Here is a 13,297-nt window from a genome sequence, read left to right as displayed (position 1 = left end):
GAGGGACAGGTGAGGTGGCTAATTAGTCTGACCCGGAACACCTGAGCAATAAAAATATATATATATAAATAAACTTAGTAACAGGGAAGGGGAGTGTGAAAGGGAGGTTCGTTGCATGGGGCATAGCGATATTTGGAAACATTTAAGGAAGCTGGCAAACCTGGTAACATTGTGAGGGAATTGAGATCACCAGTGCCAACCTCTGCACATCTTCTCCTCAGAAGTTAGTCCCGTTGGATTCAATGGGAGCTTACTCCCTACTCGCAGGTAGGTGAGAATGAGATCACAGCCTTGCAGTCTCCTTGGCGATAAATTCTACTGATTTCAGTGGGACTCTTCCAAGTATATAAGAATAAGATTGCAGTCTGCGGGAACTACACACCGAGCCCGTGAAAAGGACAACCATGTGTTTTATTCTGTGATATCCAGGATCCTTTACTTGACTGCCAATTCACATGGTGCGATGTCAAGACATAGGTAAGTTGCCTTGAACTTTATGTGGGGGGGGGGGAACGAAATTGGTGGCTGCTGTTCTCTGCAGCAACCATGTGTTTTATGCAATGTGTCGTTTTGACCTTAAACTTCCTGATCCGAGCCCCATCCTTATTACTTCCTTTTGGCACTTAGTGCAAGAGGCCGCTTTTCCACCACTCGAAATCAGCTCAGCCTCTCCCCTGTGCCTTGTATCTTTTCAGATACCGTTCTCCGCCTGCTTCGCTTTAGCCTCCTGCTTACGTTTTATTAAATACAACGTGAAAGCGAGCTTTCCATTAGGGAAGCTTAATTGTTGCAAAACAGCAAACTGGTGAACTCCCATCTCTCTTCCACGTAATTTATTAATTCCCCTGCAAATTGAAGTCACAAAAACCCTAGAACGGATTTGCAAAATAAGGGTGGGTGGGGGGACATATGCAAGTGATTTTAATGCATATACTGGAGAAAGTTCATGTGGATGCCAGAAATGAAGCAATGCTGCTATACTGTCCAGAAGCAACAGCCTGATTTTAATTAAGCCAGAAATTAGTCTTCTATTACAGCACTTGTAAACTATGGGAAATTGTTAAACACATACTAATTGGGCTGGCCTTACATCACGCCCCACGTGCAGAATGCCCTTCTGGCGAGCCCCAGAATGAATCACGGGGCATAGAAGATGTCTCAGGCTTGTTGTGGAGGCAGAAAACAAAAGGTCGCTTTCCGCTCTGTGCAGATCTGCTGCACTTACAATGTGCACTGATTGTATCTGATGTGTTGTCTTGCCAGCTGCTTTCTTCACAGCCCAAAATGATGGCTGTGATCTGCTCCATCTTGTATTCAGAGCAACGGAAAGGTTGATGTGCTATTCTTATACTCCCAGTCATATACTTGGGAGATATGAGAATATCTGAGCACAATTCATCATACAGGGTCTTTTTCAGTGGCGGGGGTTGGGGGTGGGGAGTGAAGCCCAGGTTAGGGTCTAAACCTTGGTCGTGTTTTATTCCTGCCCCTCTTTCTTTAAAGGAGAAAATGGCCACTACTGGTTAGCGTGTAAGGGACGCAGGTGGCGCTGTGGTCTAAACCACTGAGCCTCTTGGGCTTGGCGATCAGAAGGTCGGCCAGCGACGGGGCCAGAAGCGGTTAGTCATGCTGGCCACATGACCCGGAAAAACTGTCTGCGGACAAAAGCCAGCTCCCTCGGCCTGTAAAGCGAGATGAGCGCCGCAACCCCAGAGTCATCTGCGACTAGACTTAACTGTCAGGGGTCCTTTACCTTTACCTTTTTAGTTTGCCTGTAGGAGTCAGTTTGACAGAAGCAGCAATTTTCTCCTTTACATGAGTGTATTAATATGCTGCAGCAACCAAAGTTTTGGCACAAATCCTGCTGTTAAGAGATTTTGGGCCCTTTATTACAACCTGTCACAATCTGGTGAGCTTTTGTTGAATTATGCTGTGATGTTTCCCCATCAGCTATACAGTGGTGCCTCAGGTTAAGAACTTAGTTCGTTCCAGAGTTCTGTTCTTAACCTGAAACTGTTCTTAACCCGAGGTACCACTTTAGCTAATGGGGCCTCCCGCAGCCGCTGTGCCGCTGCCGCCCAATTTCTGTTCCCATCCTGAAGCAAAGTTCTTAACCCGAGGTACTATTTCTGGGTTAGCGGAGTCTGTAATCTGAAGTGTCTGTAACCCCAGGTACCACTGTACTCAGTGCTGTTTTTCTAGAAAAAGAGGTGCCAGAACTCACCCCTGAACACCTCCCTTGTTCTCTCTCTCTCTTTTTAATAATAATTTTTATTGTTTTAATACAGAAATACTACAAAAGAAAGATTAATTCACACATAGTCATCCATATTTTCCACCTTTCTGGCTTTCATAGCCGTGACTTCCCTCAGACCTTCCACATGGTTTTCAAATTTCTATCTTTTTAATCTATACTTCTTTAATCTATCATTGCTTAAACTATCATATTCATAATAATCACTATAAAATTAATAATTACAATAATATTTCTTCATTTATCTATAAAGCTTCTTGAAGTCCTATAAACGTATTCAATTGAGTATCATTGTCTTTTAAATAATTCGTAAATTTAGTCCAGTCTTTGATGAATTTCTGGTCCCGCTGTTCTCGGATTCTTCCCGTCATTTTGTCCAGTTCTGCATATTCCATTAATTTCACTATCCATTCTTCCTTTGTCGGTGTTTCTTCCTGTTTCCACCTTTGTGCTATCAAAATTCTTGCCGCAGTCACTGCATATTGCAACATCTTGCTTTTTAATGTCAGTGCCTATAATACCTAGTAGGAAAGCTTCTGGTTTTTTTTTTTTTTTAACAAATGTATATTTCAACATTTTCCTCATTTCATTATATATCATATCCCAGAAGTTTCTTACCTTCTTACACTCCCACCACATATGATAAAAGGTACCAACTTTTTCTTTGCATTTCCAACACTTATTATCGCCTCCCTTGTTCTCTTATCATGGCAATGATGCCCACCACAGAGGTGTCCAGACTGAGTTCTGGCGAGTTCTGGCTGAAAAGAAGCCCTGGCTTTACTACTTATCAATTTCAGTTCTCAAACCTTTATTGCATACCCTTCAACATTTCTCCAACAAAAGTGGGGACATCCTATTGGCATGCATACAAGATTCCAATGAGGTTTAGTACAATAAAATCACTCGGGGAAATCTGCATCTAACCCTGAAGTTAATGTTCTGTTACATTCACGAATCTTGCCTATTTAAGAGTTCTGGAGAACTTAACGCTTGCCACTATTTCTGACATTTTGGGTTGGCCTAATAAAGATATTGCCCAGCTGTGAATTTTGGAGGGTTTATAGACAAATTATGACCACCTTTGCTTTTTATGGGTTTTGGATTTTTGTTGTTGTTGTTCAGAAGGAGTGGAGGGGGAATGAACCCCCACCTTGAGTGAGGCTGAAAAAGGAAGAGAATCTGTAACTGATTTGCCTGTTGTGGAATTCTCATAATTTCCCAGAATTATTCTTTGGACAGATGTACCGTTTCCAAACAAAGGCTTGTAAAATGCACAGTGTGGACAGAGTTCCTCCCCTTTTTGTACATCAGACATAACCAGCTGTCTGAGAATATGCATCCCTATCTTGTACATACACCATTCCATGTGTGTGTGATCATATAGGAATTTCCGAGAGGCACAAACTGGCATATGTTCTCTTTTTGTTGCTTTGTGATTTCCCCCCTCATATAGGGTTGCCATATTGCAAAAAGTAAAAACCAGGACACCCCGAAGACCCCAAAATTATTGAGCTGCTTTTAAGGAAACCACCCAAATTGCTAATTGCCAAAAACAACAACAAAACCGCGATGGCAGCCCTTAGAATAGGGGTAACTCACTCTCCCTCCCTCTCCCTCTCCCCCCCCTCTCTCTCTCTCTCTCGAGTTAGCATGCCCAGGCAGGGCTGGATTTAGGTTTGATGAGGCCCCAAGCTACTGAAGGTAATGAGGTCCTTTATATGTCCAGCTGTCCTTAGTCAACAAGAAATTGTCGCTGTTTTTTGTCGAATATATGCTATATGCTAATTTAGGGACCTAATAGCTATCTAAAGCCATTTGCACATGCAGAATGCAGGCACCCTATATATAGAAATGAGCAAACCAGCGATATTTTAGGGAGTAGGCTAGCAGGCGGGGCCCATTACTTACATCATAGGAGCCTACACAACACAAAACACTGTTGCTGTATGTAGGTTTTATTTTATTTGTTTTTTATTTTACATTTTGGAAATGTACACCCAGTTTCTTTTTTTCCTTTAAAAATTGTAGGGTCCCCCAAGAGAGTGGGGCCCTAACCTATAACTTGTTTAGCTTATATGTAAATCCGGCACTGTGCCCAGGGAAGGAAAGAGATACTTATGTATTTTTTGCACAACCCCCAGGACCACCTTAAGCCATCCAAGCCTTGCTCTGGGCCCCTTCTGTGCAAACACTTTTGCTTGTACGCTGTGCCTGTGCACTGGGAGTGGCGCGCTGCCAGTGGGCCCTGAGCAAGCCCGTCCAGGGCTCGCCCGCCAGCAGCGCACTGCTCCCACCATGCAGGCGCAGTGTGCGTCCGACAGGCTTGCTCGGGGCTTGCCCATCGGCAGTGTGCCGCTATGGAGCGCTATGTGTCGCCAGTGGGCCCCGAGCAAGCCACGGAGTGAGGCTGCCCCACCCAGGGCTCGTCCACCACCTGCATGCTGGGAGCGAAACCATGCCCCCCGGGTGCTTCCGGGTTTGCCACCCCGGGTAGCCGGGTGGCTTCCTCCGCCCCTGTGGTCAGGGGTCCCTTTAACTCTGGGGTTGCGGCACTCATCTCACTCTATAGGCCAAGGGAGCCGGTGTTTGTCTGCAGACAGCTTCCGGGTCATGTGGCCAGCATGATAAAGCTGCTTCTGGCGAACCACAGCAGCTCACGGAAACGCCGTTTACCTTCCCGCTGGAATGGTACCTATTTATTTACTTGCACTTTGACATGCTTTTGAACTGCTAGGTGGGCAGGAGCTGGGACCGAGCAACGGGAGTTCACCCCGTGGTGGGGATTCGAACCGCTGACCTTCTGATCAGCAAGCCCTAGACTCTGTGGTTTTACCCACAGCGCCACCTCGGTCCCTACTTACCTTTACTAGCTCAGGTCTAAATAATCAAAATTGCCTGGAGAATGTGCTTTCTGTCCATATGCATGTCACTCACGCTGAGCAAATTTTTAATCAACCTGATTGGGTTGGAGAAAATTTCTCTCCTTTTTAAAGAATGATTTTACACACAGAAATGCACGTACATGTACTTAAAAGTTTCTGAAGTACATAACTTTTTTGAAGTGATTCCTGATGGAATCCAAACATAGGTCATTTGGGGAACACTCCCGCAAAACTGGATGTAGATCTCTCTTGAGGTATCTGAATCAGTGCAGTTGGGAACGTTTCAGTCCAACATCTTGATTCAAAATGGCACCTGGCATCCAATCATAGACAAATTAAGCTGGAGTTGAAAAATTTGTGATTTGTTTGCATGTCAAGACCCCGAGCCCTCCCCATTTGCAGAATAATGAAACACGCAGACACCAGTATTTTAGGTTAATGGGATAATTAAGGCCACAACTTTATTAGTTACAGAATGTGAGTGGTACTGGCTTAGGCATTGGAATTGAACCGACTATATCTGACTCCTGCCCACCATGCAGGTAGTCTAGTAAGGGTCAACCACCAGTAGGGGGAGCCCTGTTGATGTACATCAACTGAGAGCTCCCTCAGGGTCCCCGATGGGGTCGTGGCATGGCCTTAGCCCATACCTGGGCTTCGGACAAGATCCACACCTGTGGATCCTTTTAACAGAATACCCTTAAAGAGGGGGGGCAGGTGAAGGCCACAACCTCCCCTCTCATAAACCAGGTTTTACCAATGCCTAACCGCCAAACCTTACAAAGTTGTGACGATTGCTACGAGGCAGGCAAAAACCACATGGTTGGTACCAATTTGCCAAGTGGGAAAATTCCTACCTGGCCCCCTCAACAGGCAACCAACCGTGGTCCATAGCAAGGCCAAGATGACGAACTCATGAAAATAGGATGGGAGGGTGGGAGATCCAATGAAAGAGAAGGTAAGGAGATGGAGCCCCCTGGCCGTGTGGCAGCTTAAATAAGGCAAGCCACGCCCCCCCCCAGTTGACCGGATTGGTCGTCCGGGGGTGTGTGACACTGCCGGAACTCCCTATGACGTGGGTGGCATTGCTCCGCCTCCCTGCTGTACATGGGGAGAGCACATGGTCTGCTTGCAACACCACCTCCCATGGAGGGGGAGCGACTTTATGGGAATACCGATACTTTGCAAAATTGGTAAATAACTGTAAATACAACTGAAAGGAGAACAAATGCATCAACTAGCAGATTTAATTCATATGTAGATCATAGCTGTCAAGTTTCGGATTTGAAAATAAGGGATCAGCAGTCTCACCTATCCCGGGGACAGGCACATGTCAGTGGTGGGCAGAGCCAGAAGCAAAAGTGGGCGGAGCAGCAATGTAAACTCCAAGTGGGCTCAGGTTCGGAGTGGAGCAAAGAGGAGGCCAGCCATGTGCTCCGCGCGATGGAGCCCCATCGTCGTCTTGTCTGATCCCATCAAAACAGGACAGGAAGCAGCAGCTGCTCAAAGGCAGCCAGGCTCCGCCCGCCAGCTAACCCTATTGGCTGGCTGAGGGGCTCGGTGGCAACAGATAGGGGCTGATGCAGGGGGAGGAATACACCCCCCCCTGTAAGCACGGGAAATGGCTCCCACTTGCTTTGAGAGCTGAGGCTTTTCTCTCCAAGTAGGCGAGGTCTTCCCACCCAGTCCCTAGCCAGCAGGGGAGGAGCTGCTTCCATTAAAAATGGGAAATTTAAGGGAAATAAAAAAATAAGGGAGAGCAGCGGGAAACTGCTTGAAATAAGGGAGAATCCCGGGGAAAACGGGATGCTTGACAGCACTGATGTAGATAAAGGCATGGCTGCATATATGTGCCCTTAATGCATAAATGGTTAACTATTCTTTGTGGTGAGTACCTAGCTGGATCCACTGCAGTCTGGACAACCCAGGTTCTGAAACCTCTGAAAGTCAGCGTTTACTATTATACCTAATTCCAGAGACAAAGGTCAACGAAGCAGCTATCAAACACATGCTTTAGAACTTTGCCGTTTTCTTTTGGATTCCTTGAGGTATTGCTGTGCCCAAAAGCAATCAACACGCTCATTTGGAATTATGAAATATGAACAGCTATTTGGAAATGTAGTCATCTTGGTAGTGTCCAAAAGAAGAAGTAATCAGAATATTATATTTGGCTTGTGGATTGAAAGACGAGGAAAACATAATGGATGGGTAAATCCTCACTGCTGTTCAAATATGAATGAGAGAACATTGCACTGACATTACAGTAATTCATCATTCTTTAAGTATTAGAGCAAGATATTGGAATTATTATTAAAAATAACAATCTCGTGAACTTCTACCGTTAAGCTGCAACATACCAAAATACATTCATATCAGGGAATTGTGCAATTGAGACAAGAAGTGATTATGCCATTCTTTCAAGATTTTCAGAATAGACCTTTTCAAGTAATCAATTAAAACTTGAAGGAAGTTAAGCCAACTGACAGAATTTGAGGACACCTCTTTAAAATGGCGTAGATGAAGATCAAACTTTTTTTAAGAACTGGGAAACTGATCAGCCATTCAACATCTGCTAGGGGAATTTTAAAGATTTTTTTAAAAGTGAAATAGTGTTGATGGCAATGAGATTTTATTGGTGGCTCACTTGGCCCTAAATACAGTTTTTAATATTAAAAACCAAGCACACCAGAAGAGTGACATGCATACCTCATAAACTAATTATTCCCATGGAGCTCTTTCTCCTAGCTTATTTTAAATTTTTATTGGAATCCGAATAGAGTGTATGTGTGTATATTAAACAGGCAGTGTGACCATATATATTTTTGGCATGGTGGGTGAGGGGTCATTTAAAGACCTCTTGCAGATTCCCACAACAGAATCACTATTTTGGCTAACAATCTTGCTCTAGTTGGTTTACATTATAAATGACTCTTTCCTGCATTCACAGAAGTTCATAGCTTCTGAATTGGTGAACAATTCTCTTCTAAAATGACGCCTAATTTGCCCCTTGTTCAGTTATATAATTGACTAACAGTAGCAGAGGTGTTTACTGCAGTTCTGAAACTCCCCCCACTGCCTGAGCCCTTGAGGCAAGGGCTTTCATTAAATAACTCATCACAACTCCATAAATCAACCAGAATCTCATAACTCTTCACCAACCTTATTTTGTTGGCATCTGTCTTTCTCAGGAGACAATGGAAGAGTGCACTTTAGGTGGTGAAGTCAAACTGTTGGAAGGTTGCAGTGCCTGCTGCGGTTGTAGAGACTGATACAGGAGAGACATGTTTTGTTGCAGCTGGGGCAGATGAAGGCGACCGGTTGTGCTGCTGCAGATGCACCACGGCGTTTCTTCTCTCTGTGCTCTTTCCAGCGGTCATTCCTCCTCTGGTCACTGCTGTGGATACACGGCCTCACCGTCTGTCTCCAGGCTCTGTGATCATCTGCAAGGGATTCCTACATGTCGGGGTTGATGTTGCCAGACTTCATGCCATGTTTGCAGACATCTTTGTAACGCAGAAACAGGCCTGGTGCCTGAAGCCAGCTTCCTATAGAGCACGTTCTTGGGGATCTCGCCGTCTTCCATTCTGTGGACCTGACCAAGCCAGCGTAGATGTCGCTGAAATGGAAGTATGAACATGCTAGGAATGTGGGACCGGGAGAGCACATCTTTGTTTGAAACTTTGTCCTGCCATGTGATACGCTTGTGGAAGGTGTGGAGGCATTGTTCCTGACGGTTGTAAGTTGCCCATAGCGTACAATTGTTTATCTTCTTCTATTGAAAGAGTGATTAAGCTACATTGGCACATCATTTGCCATATTCCAGGCTGTGAAAATGTGCCTATTGTAGGCAAAAGGCGTTCTAGATCGTTTAAGGATGTTCTTTCCTATACTTATCTACTTGGATACCATAATGATGACCCACACACAACGTTGAAAGGGCATTATAGATGTGGTCATTGCACATGTTGCAGATTTGCTTTGCCCGTGAAATCATTTACCAACACAATAAATGGGCGAAAGATTGTCTTGCAACAGTTTACAAATTGTTCTACAAAAAACTGCGTGTACTGTATCCGTTGTGCTTGTGGGCTTCTATATGTAGGTAGTACTATCAGGACTAGAAGGACAGATCAGGACTAGAAGTACTATCAGGACTAGAAGGACAGATCCTGAACTTGAGGCTCCAGTACTTTGGCCACCTCATGAGAAGAGAAGACTCCCTGGAAAAGACCCTGATGTTGGGAAAGATGGAGGGCACAAGGAGAAGGGGACGACAGAGGATGAGATGGTTGGACAGTATTCTCGAAGCTACTAACATGAGTTTGGCCAAACTGCGAGAGGCAGTGAAGGATAGGCGTGCCTGGCGTGCTCTGGTCCATGGGGTCACAAAGAGTCGGACACGACTGAACAACAACAACAACTATCAGGACCAGAATTTCTGAGCATAGGTCCAAAATGTGTAATGCTTGTCTAGACGCCCCGTTAGTCCAGCATTTCCAGGAAGAGGCTCACACTAAAAATGACCCGAGTTTTTTTTCATTCTGTGGACTTTAAAAAAACTACCCTTTAGATCTGTTGATGTACAAAGAGGCTTGTTACAAAAAGAGTATAAATTAATATTTCAACTAGGAACCTTGTTTCCAAAAGATTTGAGTACTGACTTTGACCTTGGATGTTATCTATAAATCAATTTTTGTGCCACTGTTTGTTTAGCAATAACAGAGAAGTGCTACCATACCTTTAACCATGTATGAATGTGATGATTGATTCCATGCACCTGTAATGTATTTAAATGTTTGTTATTACCAGTTTCAATACTGGCTGTGCCTGTGAGTATTTTGTGTGACCTTTTGTCTTGAGCGAACCGTGTTGAGTGATTAGGTAAGACACAACATGAGATGGGTATTGCATTTATTATAACTGGAATGCCATTTTGTATTATTTAGCATTATGGACTGATGAAGCTTGCTGCGAATCCTGGATAATATCCAAAGAACAGGTCTCAATTTGGCTCCATTTGACCATTTGTATCACTTTTACCATGGGAGAGGTGTGGAGTTGTTTTCCCGCAACCACTCATATATATATATGGCTTTGTGCTTCCATTGAATGACTATTTGAAGAATGATTTGTTCATTCCAGCTGTGTAATGAAATACTTACCGCATATACAACCGGTATAGTAAAGAGAGAGACATTAGTTCATTCTATGTTTATGAGTATCTCCAGGCTTGGTTATGCACATTGCACTTCAGTTTGCTCGTTGTTTAGTAGGTTTATGAGTTTATATACAGTGGTGCCTCGCTAGACGAAAATAATTCGTTCTGTGAGTATTTTCATCTTGCGAGGCAGCCCCATTGACAAATTTGTCTTGCGGGGGCAGCCTTCCGCTAGACGAATGCCTTCGTCTAGCGAGTTTTTCGTCTAGTGAGGCATTCGTCTAGCGGGGCACCACTGTACCTATTCTAGTAAAATCTAGTCTTTTATATTCATAAGCCAGTTTTGGTGTTGTTGGTATGTTGTATAATTGTCATCACACCTGATACTTTTTAAGTACGGTGGTACCTCGGGTTAAGAACTTAATTCATTCTGCAGGTCCGTTCTTAATCTGAAACTGTTCTTAACCTGAGGTACCACTTTAGCTAATGGGGCCTCCCTCTGCCACCACCCCGCGATTTCTGTTCTCATCCTGAAGCAAAGTTCTTAACCTGAGGTACTATTTCTGGGTTAGCGAAGTCTGTAACCTGAAGCGTCTGTAACCTGAAGCATCTATAACCCAAGGTACCACTGTATAAAGGTAAAGGTAAAGGGACCCCTGACCATCAGGTCCAGTTGTGTCTGACTTTGGGGTTGCGGCGCTCATCTCGCTCTATAGGCCGAGGGAGTCGGCGTTTGTCTGCAGACAACTTCCGGGTCATGTGGCCAGCATGACAAAGCCTCTTCTGGCGAACCAGAGCAGTGCACAGAAACGCTGTTTACCTTCCCGCTGGAGCGGTCCCTATTTATCTACTTGCACTCTGACGTGCTTTTGAACTGCTAGGTGGGCAGGAGCTGGGACCGAGCAACGGGAGCTCACCCCGTGGCAGGGATTCGAGCTGCCAACCTTCTGATCAGCAAGCCCTAGACTCTGTGGTTTAACCCACAGTGCCACCTGTATACGCTTTCTATTTTGGGCCAAGTAACATTCTTGCCGCAGTAGTTCGTGGATTCAAGTCTGGTTTGTTCCCATTCATGCTGTGCTGGAATGCACAGCCCCTGGTGGTTGGATACATCAGTTTTTCTCCAGCATGGCGTTGTCATAGTTCATACAGGCCGTATACAGACTCATGTTTACTCTGCATCCAATGCATTTCTGCTGCTGTTTTGAGAATTAGTGTACATACATTAGTCACAAACCAAGCCTATCCTGTTATGAAGTGCTGTATTTTGAGAGTTTTCCCCCAAACCAGGTTTGATCCGAATTCAGGCCAAGAATCGCCTTGCTGGCAATGTGTCCACAACCTCAGTTATAAGGTCCAGATTCTGAGGAGGCTCTATAGCACTGAGATTTGCAAAAAAGGGGGAAATTCACCAGTTGTGGCTTATCCTGAGTGTGATGGAGAAAGCCCTGCTGAAATTCTCCTCCTTACAGTATGAACCTTGTAGACCGAACCAAGAGTGCTCCCTCCCAATAAAATACTGTTGGTAAGTATGAATATAGGACTTGGAAACTTGATTTAACCTTCATAAGAGCACATTGTGAACAAGTCATCTTATTCCCCCTTTGTGGGGTTGGGAAACTCAAAATTACAGACGTGAACTTTAAAAGGCCTCTCTTTGGGGGAGATCAGCAAACCTGAGTCCTGTAAGATAAGCCAGACATTTATTGTTTCACTAAATTTATTTGATTAAGTGACTGCAGACGCAGGTACTACGCAGGAATCGTGACTTCTATAGCATCTTCTTTTTACGTTTAAAGAGGTATCTTGTTGCCAGGGCCTTGGGTAGAGGGACAAGGAGACTATGGAAGCAAAAACGGAACTCAAATGCCTAAATTAAAAGCAGAAATTTGTACTGGACCACCAGCTTGGCTATCAAAGCAAATTTTTGCTTAAATTAGTGATTGGGAATTTTGCCCTAAATTGTTATAAACTTGGCTCCTAGGCACCCGCATATTTTCCCTCCAGCTCTCTCCCAAAGAATTTGGCCGTTTAATTTATCAAGGGGCTTATTAATGGAGGTTATTGTGTGCTTGCAATTCTATAGACTCCTCTGAGGATGTTCAGTGCCCCCCTCCCAGGAAAAAGATTCAACAAAAGCGGCTAGAAGAAGCTTTAATTAAATGTCTGGTTTCAATGGGATTAGTGCCTGATTAATCCAGCCTCTGTCTGCCTGTCAATCATGCCTGTCATTATAATTGTCAACTATATAGCCGCTAACTATGTGAAAACTCAACCTGGCTGTTCTTTATTTAAATGTGTCGTTTTAGCTTTATTTATTTATTTTACACGCGTCTCAAAGAAGCGTACTTTCCAGCTCCCAGAGTTTGCCACTGCATCCAGTTTGTCAAGGAGAAGTAGACCTGATTCACATCCACACTCCTTCACTGGAATGTGACTTTACTCAGCAGTAGACAGCCCCACTAAGTTTTAACGGGTTTTGATCCCAAGAAAATGTGCACAAAACCACACCCTTTCATTAGCCCATGATTTTCTTAAAAGTTGCAAGTCCTCTGTCACTGTCTGATACTATTCAGCACAGCCAGTGACTGGCTATGAAGGGTACTTAGTAGAGTTCCTTCCTCAATGTCGTGCAGGAAAGTTCCAAATTTAATTTTAAACCTCTGACCCTTTCTCCTTCTGTCTGATCCCTCCTCCTCCTCCTCCTCCTTCCTTCCTTCCTTCCTTCCTTCCTTCCTTCCTTCGGATCACTCGTAGCCAGGTAAGATTGCTGTAATCTTAATCTGGGGACATAGGTTTCTGGGCAGGAGTTGATCACGGCGAGGGTTTGCCAAACGTGCCTTCCTCTTAGCACGTTTCTCTCTTTCTTCCTGAGTTTGAGTGTCTTCAAAGCCCATGACACCTTTGGTGAAGGCTGTTCTCCAATTGGAGCGCTTGCAGGCCAGTGTTTCCCAGTTGTCAGTGTTGATACTATTTTTTTTTTTAAGATTTGCCTTGAAG

General features: G+C 44.4%; 1 long non-coding RNA gene across 1 annotated transcript; it reads left to right on the top strand.

The window, feature by feature from the left end:
- Window positions 1-215: 215 nt before the first annotated feature.
- Window positions 216-12,567, top strand: LOC117049583. Its single transcript, XR_004427006.1, has 2 exons — window positions 216-267; window positions 12,384-12,567. It is a non-coding gene; the product is annotated as an uncharacterized LOC117049583 (long non-coding RNA).
- Window positions 12,568-13,297: the final 730 nt, after the last annotated feature.

The sequence above is a fragment of the Lacerta agilis genome, chromosome 7 (genome assembly GCF_009819535.1).
Source record: "Lacerta agilis isolate rLacAgi1 chromosome 7, rLacAgi1.pri, whole genome shotgun sequence".
Lineage (NCBI taxonomy): Eukaryota > Metazoa > Chordata > Lepidosauria > Squamata > Lacertidae > Lacerta > Lacerta agilis.
Note: the sequence above shows the minus strand (reverse complement) of the source record. Positions and strands in the feature narration are given on the sequence as shown.